This window comes from Neophocaena asiaeorientalis, unplaced genomic scaffold, assembly GCF_003031525.2.
Source record: "Neophocaena asiaeorientalis asiaeorientalis breed wild unplaced genomic scaffold, Neophocaena_asiaeorientalis_V1.1 scaffold147, whole genome shotgun sequence".
NCBI classification, from domain to species: domain Eukaryota; kingdom Metazoa; phylum Chordata; class Mammalia; order Artiodactyla; family Phocoenidae; genus Neophocaena; species Neophocaena asiaeorientalis.
Window position 1 is genome coordinate 9,313,934 of NW_020173758.1, and position 14,832 is coordinate 9,328,765.

Below are 14,832 nucleotides of genomic sequence, written 5' to 3' on the forward strand. Positions count from 1 at the left end.
ATATCAGAATTTTTAGATGCATTGTAGAATAAGTCACATAATCTTGGGGAAATTACATTTCAGGGGAATGAAGTGAAACAAATTGCTGTAAACCAAATTATTTTATATAGATGATTGACTATGTTAAAACTGAATAGCTTTTGGATTATTGTCTGGAAATTACAAGTCTTGGGTTTATGTACACTTTAATAGCAGAGAGTATGAGAATCCTGGTTTTCTGCTGAGCATGGAAAATTCAAAACAGCGAAAAGCAGACATTTTACTCATTTCATTTCAGATGCCATGCACTAGAATCAAACTCAGTGAACTAATTTTCCCCTACCCATGATTCCGTCAAATGAAAAGAAAGTTAAATATCTTATATCATCAACTAAAATCATGTATTCAGTTAAGGATTATTAATAAGATTTTTCTCTGTGAAAAATCCAACTGCTTGTGATTTTGAATATTTTGTTTCTAGAACATGGAAAGTATCTATTGTTCATATTCCTTAAAATTAAATATATCAGGAGTTTTAATTAAACACAATGACTGTGAGTCTGATTTCTAAAATCAGATAAATTGTACTTTTAGTTAATAGTTCTTTTAATGCCATAGAATTATTTTCAATCAGACATTCCTAATGTGAAACAGGTATAACCCCTAATTTATTAAAATTCATAACAGTATAAAAGGTATAATCAGATACTTTAATTCCAAACAGATTAATATTATATCTTTAGTTACTAGAAATAATTCTGAAGATCAGTGAAAATGTATTAAAATAGGAATCAGCAAGTGAAATTAATTCAGTATATCATGTCATTTCAAAGATAAGTTCAACTATGCTTAACATTTGAATAAGGAAAAAACCCATACAAAATAAACTAACATAATTGAGAACAGAGTTAAATACAAGTGGAACAGATACTGAGTTTTTGAAATAATCAAAAGTAAATCCTATGGAGATCCACTTCTGGTAATGGAGATAGCTTGTTTCATACAGATTTTTCCATGAAGAAAAACTATAAATTATAGGGAAAATATTTTGTTTGAAGGCAATAGAGAGTAGAGAGAAACAGGTAGAAACTGTAAAGAATACAATCCAGAAAAAAAGATAACCACACTGGATGATATTCACATTTATGTATCTTTCTTCCTGAGAGCATTGTCTTGTCTGCAAGCAATTAGGTAGCTAGAACTCAGGCAGTAATGCACAATCCTTTTGGCTTGAAGTGTCAGAAGATAAACTTTGAAATTGTCTGGGTGACTAGAAATTGAAGGGTGGGAAATAATGCAGGAGGAAACCACAGAAGTGTAGCACCTGATATATGCAGATAATGCATCTCAAATCCTTAAGTGACCTCTGAACTACATACCTATATATGAGTGGGAGAAACTCTAAAGAACCTAGTAGAAATAAACATTTGTGAGGTAAAAACAAAACAAAACAGAAATTTCCATTTTTGCCATCAAAGGAAGCAGAATTTGGAATTTGAGCTCCTCAGAAGAGCTTGATAAACATCTTGGGCTTTCTAATAACTGACACAATCAAATTAAAAGTGAACAGTAATTAACTGACTACTAGCATAAAAATATTATTCATAAGAAGATATAATTGAGAATCTCTAAAACATTTTATTGTGTCTGTCACACAAAAATTATTTGAAATGGAAAGAAATAGGAAATTCTTTCTCATATTTAAGAGAAATGAAATCAAAAGAAACATACCTAAAGATGGCTTAGATATTGGATTAGCAGACAAGAACTTAAATCAGCTAAATCATGTTCAAGGCTTAAAGAAAAAGATGAACCAATAGGGAATCTCAGAAGAGAACTGGAATGCATGGGGAAAAAAATAGAAGTTTGAAAACTGAAAAGTGCAGTCTTAGATGAAAATTTCACCTGATGGGCTTTATAGCAGATTGGAGGTGACAGAAGACAAATAGTGAGCCTGAAGAGATCAGATAATGTCTGGGGCAATACCAAGTGATATAACATCTATGCAGTTTGAGTCCTAGAAACAGAAGGGAGAGAGAATAAGTGAGAAAAATATGTGGAGGAAAAAAATCCTGAAAATATCCCCAATTTGGTGAAAAGCATGGCTTACAGAGCCAAGAAGATTGGCAAACCCCAAGAAAGATAAATACAAAGAAAACCACACATAAGCGCATTTAGTCTAGGAGCTTAAAACTAAAGGTAAAGAGAAAAACCTTGAAAGAAGCCAGAGATAAAGAGCATATTCAAACACAGGAACACAGGAACAATGACAGTAATGAAATGTGTCAGTAAATATATACTTCCCTTTTTAATAGGAAAACTGACAGCTTAGAACAAGTTATAACGTATTTTGGGGTTTACAGCATTAGTAGATATGAAATATATGACAGTAATGGAATAAAATGGTAGGTCGCTAAGTGGAACTGTATGTTAAATCTCATATTTTAATTGAAGTGATAAAATATTAACTGCTATAAGACTGAAAGATAAGGATGGCTATTTTAATGCTTTGAATAACCATCTAAAATTATTTAAATGTTTACTTGAAAGTTAGTAGAGCAATTAGAAGGAATGATTAACAATATGTAATTTACTGGAAAATTCTGTGTATACAAGTCACTATTAATGCAATAAAAAGAGAGAAAACTACAATATAAATTGACAAAAGACTTGTAACTAAAACATATAAAGCATTCCTAGAAATCAATAATAAACATATTCTTTGCCACTTTCTTAAACTTTTGCGTATGCTTATCCCATAAGCTAGTAATTCCATTCTAAATATTACATTGGCCAAAAAGTTCATTTGGGTTTTTTCCATACAAAAACCCAACCCAATATTTACCCAAGACAAATGAAAGCATATTTCCACAAAATGTCTGGCATAAGTATGTTTATAGCTTTACTCCCAGTAGTCACACATTTCAAAATAACCCAGATTCCATCATGAGGGGATGGATAAACAAATTGTGGTATATTTACTCAATGGAATACTATTCCATGTTAATAATAATGTACCACTGTTCTAACAGTATTAATAAATTAAAAAAATATGTAGCAAAATAAGACAATCACAGAAGAGTTCATACTATTTGGTTTCATTTTAGTGAAGTTCAAAAAAAGGCAAGATAAATATTTAGCAATAGAATTTGGAAAGTGAATGCTTATTGGGGCTGGGGATTAGCTGGATGGAGAAATATGAATTTTATGAGGTGACGTGAAACTTCTGTTTCAATAAGGTTTTGGTTAGACAGGTATATATAATAAGACTAATCGAATTGTAAGGTTAAGATCATCATTTCACCCTATGCAAATTTTGCCTCAATGAAAAAAAATCTTGCAATATTATTAGACTCCTTGAAGTTTTCTATGCAGTTTTTTTTTTTTTTTTTTTCCTGCTAATATTCCTGTTTGGTCAAATAATTTTTAAAGTTATTTTTTATCAGCTAAGAAGTAGTTTCATACATTTTAATTTCATTATTATTACTTTCATTTATTATTTATAAAGCATCAATAATTAATGTGATAGTCTACAAATAAAGTTCACATATCAAAGACCTTGCCATTAAAAAAATGAGAGATAGTTTGAAACCAAGAAGTGCCATGTTGTAAATGTAAGCAAACATAAGATTAGGTTACATCTGTTTTCTTGCTTCTTTATCTTTTGCTATTCTCCCTGTATTTATTTGCTATTAGAAAAAAATTGTTATTTAAAAAGCTTTAAGATGAAAGTTCACAGATGACTTAAGAGATGCACGTAGGCCTGCAGCCTAGGGGATTTCAAAGTGGATAGCTATTCAAAGTCTTTTTCAACAGATAAATGAAAGACAATGGATCCAAGTGGAAGAAGTCTTTGCATCAAATTCACTAAAAGATGGTAATGGGAAATGCCTGTTAACATTTGTCTTATACCTGCTCTGAATGGCTCTCTCAGAGCACGCTTTCTCTCTCCCTGCATCTGTATATATGTCTCTGTGTGTGTATAATACATATTTTATATTATGTATATATACATATAATATGTGTATATATCCAATGAGTTTATATATACATATATACAGATACATATACATATAACATACATATACTCATATTTTCATAGTTTCTATTCAATATTTTTTCCAATTAGTATTTTATTAGGCATGTTTCATCTCTACAATTTTCACTGAGTTAATTTGAATTTATAAATTTATTTGATATTTGCGAAGTTAAAATTAAAATCTCTCTTCTCATGTTTTCTATGTATGTAATGAGGATAATAATAGAAAATATCATATAATGTTGCTATTTATACATTGCTAGAAGAGGGACTGACACATTACTACCCTACACAAGTCTTCTATTATTATTCAAATTATTTAATTTATCTTAAATTTTCAACAATATTGCTGTTTTTCAATTGTTTGTTGTTTATGTGAATAATTTCTACTTTTTCTTACTGCTTATGGCCTAGAAGCTTAAGAAGGCTTTTAAATCAAATTCATGTTTATATCTACAGGAATGATTCAATCTATGTAACAGTAAACTTAAAAAAAAAAAAAGAGTAGGGGAAAGAAAATAATTTCTTTGGTATTTTTCTTTTAATCTAAGAAGCAATATTTTCTCTTTTGTTGTGAGTTCAAGAGAAAGAATCAGATGAGAAAACATAACTCAGAGCTTCAGTAATGTATTTATTGTGTAAGTTCTTAAAAAGAAACAGATAACTTAGACAACATATATTTACAGTGGATTAAAACTAGGTAAGGCATTGATAGAGGGGACATACGTAAGTATGAGAGCTCTGTTCCCTTGTTTTTTGTTTATTTAATTATCTTGATCTCACTTCTACAAAGAGATTAAACAGCCTCTAGAAAATTTAGGCTGAAAGATATATTCTATAAATCATGAAACACCCTCTGCAAGACCAGGCCCTTTTATTACCTGCATCTTTAAGCCAGTTCTGGTATCAAAGCAAGTTTATACTATCTTTGAACACCTTGAGGCCAGATAATTCTCTTCATGGTCTATGTAATTGTAAGCATGGTCATCATGGCCATTAGCTCAGATGGGGAGAACTTTTTTTTTTGTCTTCCAGTGACAATATCATGTTCTGCAAGTTGCATTTACTCTATCTGAAAATATTTTTTGAGCGTTTATCATCAGGCACTGAGTTGGACATTAAGGACACATCAGTGAAAAACATGGGCTCTTCTTTCAAGAACTTCACATTTTGGAGGTAGCAGAGAGCAGAGAGGAAAACAGATATGTGCCAGATAGTATACTATGTGCTAATATAAACTTATGCACCAAGTGCTATTGAGTACATGGCAAGTTCACAAGAAATGTCCTGGGAAATTAAAGTAACATCCAAAGAATGTTTATTGAGGTTTGTTTGTTTGTTTGTTTTCCCCTCCAAGAAGGTAAGTGGCTGATTAATGGAAAACACATAATTTTGTCAGGTGAAGAGGGAGGATTTTCATTGGATACACAGGAGCAGCATGTACTAAAGTCAAGAGTGTAATTTATGGTTTGGAAACTGTATGCAAATCATTGAGTGTGTCTGGAACAATATCAGCAGTTTGAGACAGCAAGATAGAGATCATAAAGTAAAATATCTAGAATATCATTCTAAAGAGTTTAGAAAGACAAATGGGATACTAAGTTTAATCAAAAAGTGACAATACCAATAGAAAGACAGCTCTAGCAGATGATTTGTGGATGTATCTTAGGTATGTGAGACTAGAAGCAGAAAGATTGCTAATATTACAGATAATAAGTTTTTAGTTTGTAAGCTAATATCTATGATCTTAGAAAGAATGAGGTATTCAGAAGATAAAATTGGAAAAGCTTTGTGATCAATAGAATGTGTGAGACCAGGTAGTGGGACCAAGTTTCTGACTTTGATGATTACCATGTGAAATGTCCAGTTACCAATGTAAGAAATGAAGAAAGAGGAGATGGACTATATAGGGACTAAGATGGTGATTCCAGTTAATTCAGTTATTCAGGAGAAATTTATTGAGCATTTACTATGTGACAGAAGCCTAACCCTTTAAGAGGATACTTCCTAGTGAGAAAAATAGGCAATATAAAAATACAGAAATTATATATATATATATTTTGATTGTGATAATATAATGGCTAAAAGTGGGCTAGGGAGAAAAGGAGTGTACCATAGGTTGTAGTTTCATGTGGCATTGTCAGGAGACCTCACTAAGAAGAAAATATTAGAGGAAAAGCCCAGGGCAAGAAAAGGAATAAGTTAGAGGCTATCCAAGTTGGGAATGAAAGGGAAATCGCTAGGCTGCAGGGACAACCATTCCAAGTCCCTGTTGTGAGAATATGCCCAGCAAATTGGTGTATGCTCAAAGAGGCCAGAATGGTTGTGGCCAACAGAACAAGGCATAAAGTATCAGGAAAAGAGAATGTTTGAGAGGGTGAAGTTAATTATTTAGAGCTTTGTGGGTCAACATAGGACTTTAAGTTTTTGAGTGAGATGGGATGCCATCAGAGGATTTTGAGCAGAAGAGTGATATGATCCAAATTATGTTAAAAAAAAAGAAGAGGAAGAAGAAGTTGTTTTAGGGCTGTCATGTTGAGACCAGAAGGGGAAAATTGTGGAAACAAAGAGATTCATTTTTAGACATTCACAAATATCATCAAGAAATTATTGTAGTTTAGGCCATAGTAATAGAAGTAGAGGTAAAAAGAAATTGCCAGAGTCTGTGGGAGTTCCCTGGTGGTCCAGTGATTAGGACTCAGCACTTTCGCTGCTGTGGCCCCAGGTTCAGTCATGGTCAAGGAACTAAGATCCCACAAGCTGCATTACATGACCAAGAAAAAAAGAAAAAGAAATTGCCAGCATATGAAAATATTTTAAATCAAAGACAAAATAATTTGGGATGTGAAAGAAAGAAATACTAGATAACTGTAAGATATTACTTGAAGAGATGGAAGAATGAAACTTCTATCAACGAAATTGGGAAAACTAATGAAGAAATACTTTAGTGTGAGAGTTCAATTTTGGAGAGACAGTTTTGAACATGCTAGGTTTTAGATACCCTCAAGACATCTAAGTGATGGTATATAGAGGAGGAAACTAGATATACCATTCAATAGTTTACTGGATGTCCCAGACTTGGGATATAAATTGTGGAGACATCAATATATACATAGTGTGATGGTTAATTTTATGGGTGAACCTGACTGGATCACAGGGTACCCAGATATTTGGCTACACATTATTCATGGGTGCGTCTGTAAGGATGTTTCAGGAAGAGATTAGCATTTGTATTGGTAGACTGAGTAAAGCAGATTGCCCTCTCCAATGTGGGTGAGCATTATCTAATCCATGAGGGCCTGAATAGAACAAAAAAATGTAGGAAGAGAGATTTTGCTTTCTTTTTGCCTGATTGCACTAGCTGAGACCTTCGTTTTCTCCTGTCCTAGAAATAGGACATAGATTATTAGTGCTTTTGGTTCTCTGACCTTAGGACTCAGACTGGAGCTTAGACCATTGGTTTTCCAGGGTCTCCAGATTGTAGATAACAGATCTTAGAACTCCTCAGTCTCCATAATCACATGAGCTAATTCCTTATAACAAATCAATCTCTCTCTCTCTCTCTCAATTTTTCTCTCATATATATATCATATATAATATAGATGATATAGATAAATAGAGATAGAGATAATCTCCTTTTGGTTCTTTTTCCCGGAAAATCCTGACTAGCACAGATAGAATTTAAATCAATGAGACTCGATGAGTTTACTCAAGAAATAAATAAAAAAGATGTCCAACGACTAAGCCCAAAGTAATTACAATGTTTTGAAGTCTGGAAAATGAGGAAGAACCAGCAAAGGAACCTAGAAGTTGTTATTCAGGTAGCAGAACAAAGAGAAGTGTGTGGTATTATGAAAGTCAAGTAAAGAAAGTTATTCAGAAGAGCAAGTAAACTCGCATGCTGTCAGTAACTCAAGCAAGATGAAGACTGAGCATTGACATTTTAGACATTTGATTTGCCTCACATTTTAGTTGAACGTGAGTTTGTATTATAGAGAAAATTCTATATGTATTCAAATTTAAGAATCATTTGTGGTATTTGAAGCCAAAGGTATGGATTAAATTTCCTGAGAAAGTAGCTAATCATGATGTGAAACCAAGAAAATGAATAACCAAATCAAGCTGATGTATTAACACTGAGAGATCAAAGTAGGAAAGTGAAGCATGAAAAGAAAATTCTCAGCTATATTCATGTTTTCATTATAATTCTGTATGTTTATCTTCAAGTATGGCTTTTCTGATTTGTCTTTTATTTCCTTTTATGCCTAATTGTTCTGGCTAAGACTTTGAGTACTATGTTGATATAAGTCGAGAAGGTGGACAAGCTTGTCTTGTTCCTGATCTTAGAAAAAAAGCTTTCAGTTTTTCACTGTTGGATATAATCTCAGCTGTGGATGTGTCATTTATGGACTTCATTATGCTGTGGTACATCCCTATATATCTAACTTGTTGAACACTTTTATTATGAGAGAGTGTTCAATTTTGTCAATTTTTTTCTGCATCTAATCATATGATTAACAAATCATATGATTCTGTTAAAGTGTTGTATCACATTTACTGACTGGTGTATGTTGAACCATCCTTGCTTTCCAAGGATAAATCCCACTTATTCATGGTGTATGATTCTTTTAATGTGCTGTTGAATTCAGTTTGTTAGAACTTTACTGAAGATTTTTTCATCTATATTCATCAGGGATATTTGCCTGTCATTTTCTTTTCTTATAGTGTCTTTGTTTGGTTTTGGTATCAGAGTAATTCTGGGCTCCTAAAATGAGTTTAAGAGTGTTCCTTTTCAAATTTTTTGGGAAGAGCTTGAAAAGTAGTGACATGAATTCTTCAAATATTTTGTAGAATTCACCTGTGAAGCGATCTGGCTCTATACTTTTCCTTTTGGCAAGTTTTTGATTACCAATTCAATCTCCTTACTAGTTATTGGTCTGTTTATTTTATATTTCTTTATGATTCAGACTGTCTAGCTATATCTCTTTACATTATTGTTAGCATTTTTTCTAGGAAGAACAATATAGATCTTTAACTTTTCTCAATATACTTAGCTAATATTAAATTACTTCTGATAGTATATAGAAAATTTATAGCTTTATGTTTCCATTTACCCCACACCCCCATATTTCTTGCTATCATTTGGCCATTCTTTCTTTCTTTTTTTTTTTCTGCTTCTCTCTTCTCTGTCTGGAATTCTCGTTACATGCATGTTGAACTGCTTCATATTGCTTTATAAGTCTATGAGATTCTGCTAAATTCTCTTTAATCCTTTTCCTCTCTGTTCTTCAGATTTAGTAATTTCTATTAATCTTTTGTAAAAATGTCTGTTTCCTCTTTCTGCCATCTCCATTTTAAATTTGACCCATACAGTAAATTTCCATTTCAGTTATTTTACTTCTTAGCTTTAGAACATCAGTTTTAATTTCTGTTTGTATACTTTACTCATTTTATCATACTTTCATCTCATTCTTTAAACATATATCTACTTAATTCTTTGATAGCTCTTTTGAGCACTTTATCTGCTCAATCTAGTATCAAGCCTTCTCACAAAGTGTGGGTATGATTGCCTTTTTTCCTGAATCTGGTTTATACTTTAACAAAATAAGCTTAGGTTGAAACTGGACATTGTAGATAATAAATTGCTGGAAATATAAAGTCTGTTGTGCTCCTCTGCAGAATTTCTTTCTAGAAGACAGTTAAGTTGCCTAGATTCAAACTGAAGTTTTCTCACCCACAATATTAATTTGCTCTATTTTTTGTAGTTTCACACTTAATTTTTTTTAACTTGACTTCCAGGAGTCTCTCTTATACCTTTATAATTTGGTATATAGAAAAAAAGATTGGATAAAGATGGTATTTACCCTCTCCATAGTTCTCACCCCTAGGGATTCCTCTAATTTTCAGATGTTGTGTCAGCTTTGAAATCTGTTTTCTGATGCTTCAAATCTGTAAGTCTGTAACTTTTTGCTAACCAAGCTGAATACAGTTGGAGGATGCACTCATTTTAGAAGCAACATGTTCTCATGCACTTTTGTTTATTAAAAGTGGATTTTTCTTTGTTTTCTGCCTGTTGTCTTTGGCTCTTTGGATTCTATCCCACATTGTCAGTCAGGAATTTGGATAAAGTTAATATACATATTTTTGGGACTGACTTCTCCAGTTTCTCCATAGTTTTGCAAACAAGGTCACAGTCAGGATTTTTAATTTTGAACATTGCAATATGTGTGAGGTGGCTTATTATAGTTTTGTTTTGCATCTTACTAGTGACTGATGTTGAACATTTATTGATGTGCTTATTAGCCATTTATAAATATTATTTTGTTAAATGTCTACTCAAATATTTTGCCAAATATATAGTAAATTTTAATGTATACATTTTTTGTTTAATATCTGGTCACCTTGTTAAAAGTAAAGTTGTTTCTTACCTTAAATTCCTTAAACTGAAATTGATTTTTATATATGTCATTTAGTAGAAATCTTATATTAATTATTTTTGATATGACTAACCAATTGCCCTAGCATCATATTGGATTTGTCCATATTTTTCTCAATAACTTGTGATGCCAGTCGATATAAATCAAGTTTCTATACATATAGGCCTGTTTCTAAGCATCTAAGCTCCCTATTCTCTCAATAACTTTGTCTCTGTATGTAGAAAATTACTATATACTTTCTTAATATCCATATAAATACACATTATATATGTATATACATATACATTTGAAACCTCGATATATGATAAAGTAAATCTCCCATATATACATTTTCAAAATTGTCATTCTGGGCTCTTGCTGTTCTACATCAATTAAAGCACAAGCTTTTTAAGTTCCATGAAAAGACTTTGATATTTTAATTAGAGTTACAGAGAATGAATAAATTAAATTCATAACGAATTGGGAGAGCATTGTCATCTTTATAATATTTTGGTTTCCATGCTTGAGTATGATTTTTTTAATGAATTAGAAAAATGTTTTATTATATCCATAATGTTTTTGCATATTTTATTAAATTTAAACCTAAATCCCTTATCATTTTGTTGCTATTGTAATTGGTATCCCTTGTTTTCCTTACAGTTATATTATTTTGAGAGTTAGATGTCAGTATATTAGAAAGAAGTTAGCTTATATATATATATAATAGATTGACTTTACCATTGCCAATATCACTTATTTTTGGATTTTCAATGTAGACAAGTATATCTTCTGAAAATGATTGAGCTTTTTTTATGTTCAAATACATTTATTAATGCTTTCAGTTTTCACTTATCTTAATGCATTACATAGAACTTCCAGAGCAGTTTTTACTAAAAACAATGACTGCTAGTATTCTTGTTCCTTGTTTCTAACTTACAAGGAATTACTTCCTAGTGGGAAGTGATTTATTGTTATTTCATTTCCTCCTTCTGCTTCTTCCTCCATCACTTCTGCCTCCCCCTCCCCTCTTTCTTCTTCTCTGCCTGCTTCACTACTTCCTCCTTATTCTCTTTGTTCTTTTTCCACTTCCTCCTTCTTTACCGTCTTGCCCTTCTTTTTCAGAGTCTTTAGCTCAATTTAAAACCTTTCCTTGAAGTATAAATATAGAAAAATGTGCACATAAGTGCAAAAGCTCTGTAAATTCTCATCTCCCTAGGCCATTTGGTGGCAATTTCATTAAGTATGTCTTTTCAGTGGACTTGTTCATTTAATTTTTAAAGTTATTAGTCACAAAATTTTACATAGTAACCCCTTAAAATTAAAAACATAGCTTCTACACCTCTCTTTCTTTGTTGTTCCAAATCTTGTCTGATATGTGTTTCCTTTTTTGGTTGTTTTTGTTTGGATTTTCCTTCCATTTTTCTCAATTAGATTTGCAATATTTGGTATTTTTATTTTTCTTTTCAAAGAACTGGCTTTTTATTTTATAAGTCAAACCCATTTAAACATTTTTATATTTCATTAACTTCTACTTTTTAGTTACTATGTAACTAAAAAGTAGAAGTTACTTCTATTACTTTAAGCTTATATTCCATCATATTTGAGTTTTTTGCCATTTTTTAAATTTGCTTTGGTGATTTATGATTACAGTACACAGTTATTAGCTAGTGCTTCTAAGATCTAGTCCCTGAGTGCTAACTGAATGTGCAATTCTCACATATTAGCAAGTCACTCTAAGTGATAATAAAGCCATTGTGGTTAAGTAATGTTTCTACACATTGGAAAAATTGTAATACCTACAGCTTAAGTAGAGAAAATATAACAGGATTTAGATGTTGAAGCCTTTTTTTGATAGACAAGGCTGCTTCTGAAATCTAAACCTGTCAGTGATTACCTGGGATTTTCTTCTTCCCTGAAACAACTCAGTGACTCATATTTCTCCCTTCCTCTCTCTCTCACTCTGCCTGTCAAGCTCCCTCTCTGGATTTCACTGTCAGGGCCCCAATATTTGTGGTCTGGGATTTCATTTTGAATTCTTTTCATTTTCTTTATTGTGCTAACAAGACTTTTGGTAATTAAATGATAATTTTTCCCCTAAGGTGTAGATATCTCTGCACTGGATAATTCCAGATTCTCTTTTTTTCCTTATATTATGGGTAAAAGTCAAACCACAGTATTCATTGCCTTCTCAGACAATTGAAAATTAATTTCTGATATATTAAGAAAGTCAGTAGAAAGATCTTAAATTCCATTATTAAAATCAGCAAATTGCTCTCAGCTTTTCATTGATTTCATGTTACACTAATCACTATATTCCCACTCAACCATGGAAGCAAGGGCTTCAGTTGTAAATATTCTTAAAATACAAAGAAATTTACATATAATTGAGGTAAATATTTTAAAAATGAATATGTGTATTTTCATTAAAATCACAAAAATTACATAAAGACACTTTCCCCCCAGACTTAAAGATAGGTTTTTAACTATCATAATTCATAATCCCATTATCATAGGTCTTTATTGTTAAGATGAAAACACTTGGGGATGCTTATTTTGCTTATGTGTATATTTACTGAGTGCCACTTTGTGCTGAAAAAGTTGGCTGGCTCTGTTTAGAACAATTAATTGTATTGTCCCTAAAGAAGAAATGTCTTGCAGAGAGAAATATGTCATTATTTTAAAACTTGAATAGAGTGAATGAAGTCAATCAATAGACATAATCATAAAATAGAGATGTATAAAATGAGTGGGGGTTCATTCTGTACTAGACACTATTATGGGCATTCTACATTGAATGGATGTATTTCCTGAAGACATGCTCTATACAGCTGTGTGTACATGAAAATGGGTTATAGAGGAATGAGTCACTAAGAGTATGGTAGGAGACATCAGTAGAGATTCCAGGAAGGGCTTGACATTTAAATTTTGTAAAAGATGTGTGAGAGTTTCTTTTTCCTAACAATATTACTGATACTGAATAGTGCTCCTGTGTTACTTTAGTTTACTTAAAATGGTATGTCTGGAGACTTGGATTCCAAGAAACACCCAGATCCTTATTTTGGATACACTTAAATAAGTCACTTGACCTTGATGAGCTTCATGTTTTAATTTGCAAATTAAAGATCTAAACAAGGAAACAGCTAAATTCTTTTTTGTCTTTACAGTTAAATTAGATTCTTTGAAATTTTTTGTGTTACATACTGCCATGTCACCTAATTCTCTATTTGAGCATTTACTTCCATTGACATTTGCTTATTCACTTTGGCTCTGAATATAAACTAACCATAGCCCCAATCGCTCGCTCTTCCTTTCTCTCTCTCTCTCTCTCTCATCAACCAAATTTTAATTCAGTGTTATAGAAGTAAGTTTAACTAATAATAAAAGTAATCTCCCGATAATCCCATAATATTCATTTGTTATTTTTTAGTTGGTCAGGAAATCCTTCTGCAGCCATTTCACACTGCAGTGCTGCCAAAGGCTCTCAGTACATACAATTTTATTTCTCTACAAGTTCACCAACTCTCACCGAACATCCCCATCAATGATTTCTTTCTTTTCTGTACTATTACTCACTTATTTATTGCCATCTTTATTATCACTTGCTTTCAAGAAGTACCTAGAACCTCCTCTAAAAGTGGAGCAAACTAAAGCCCAAAATATAGCAAGAACTAGGCTAAATGGTTAGGTAATAAATTTCCTGTTATAATCTACAGCAGGGTGTTTTAAACTCAGCAAACTTGACACTTGGGGGCTGGATTATTCTTTAAGAGAGACTATTTTGTGCACTGTAGGATGCTTAGAAGTATCCCTGGCCTCTACGCACAAGACAGCAGCAGCACCTCCCTCCCCAGTTGTGACAAAAATGTATCTGGACATCGTCAAATGTCCTCTGTGACCCATAGGGTTACCAGATAAAATGCAGGATACACACTTAAATTTTAGTTTTAGACAACCAAAACAAAATGTTTTTTTTTTAATTTAAACATATCCCAAATATTGCATAGATCAGTTATAAAAAATATTTATCTGAAATTCAGATATAACTAAGCATCGTATACTTTTATTTTAAAGTGGCAATTATACTTGAGTTGGGAGGAAGGTGGGCATTCACACCCCCAGTTGAGAACCACTAATCCAGAATGCTATTAAAACATAAAATAAAAATGAAGTGTTTCAGGCATAATTTTGACATTGCCCTGTATTAAAACATTTAGCTAAATGGGTTATTATTACTATTAATATAATTATTTTGGTATGCTCAAACATGCACAATAGTGGAAAATAAAGCAAAATGTACCACTTAGTTTCATTATGGGGTCTCAGTTCTTGAGGTATTTAGTACTTTGACTGATGGCTGTAAAGACAAGTGGCTCCATCGACTTCAGTTTCTGTAGAATT

General features: G+C 32.0%; 1 pseudogene; it reads left to right on the top strand.

The window, feature by feature from the left end:
• The window catches only part of LOC112403656 (mitochondrial fission factor-like), a 182,872-nt pseudogene that overhangs the window by 149,535 nt on the left and 18,505 nt on the right, over window positions 1–14,832 (top strand).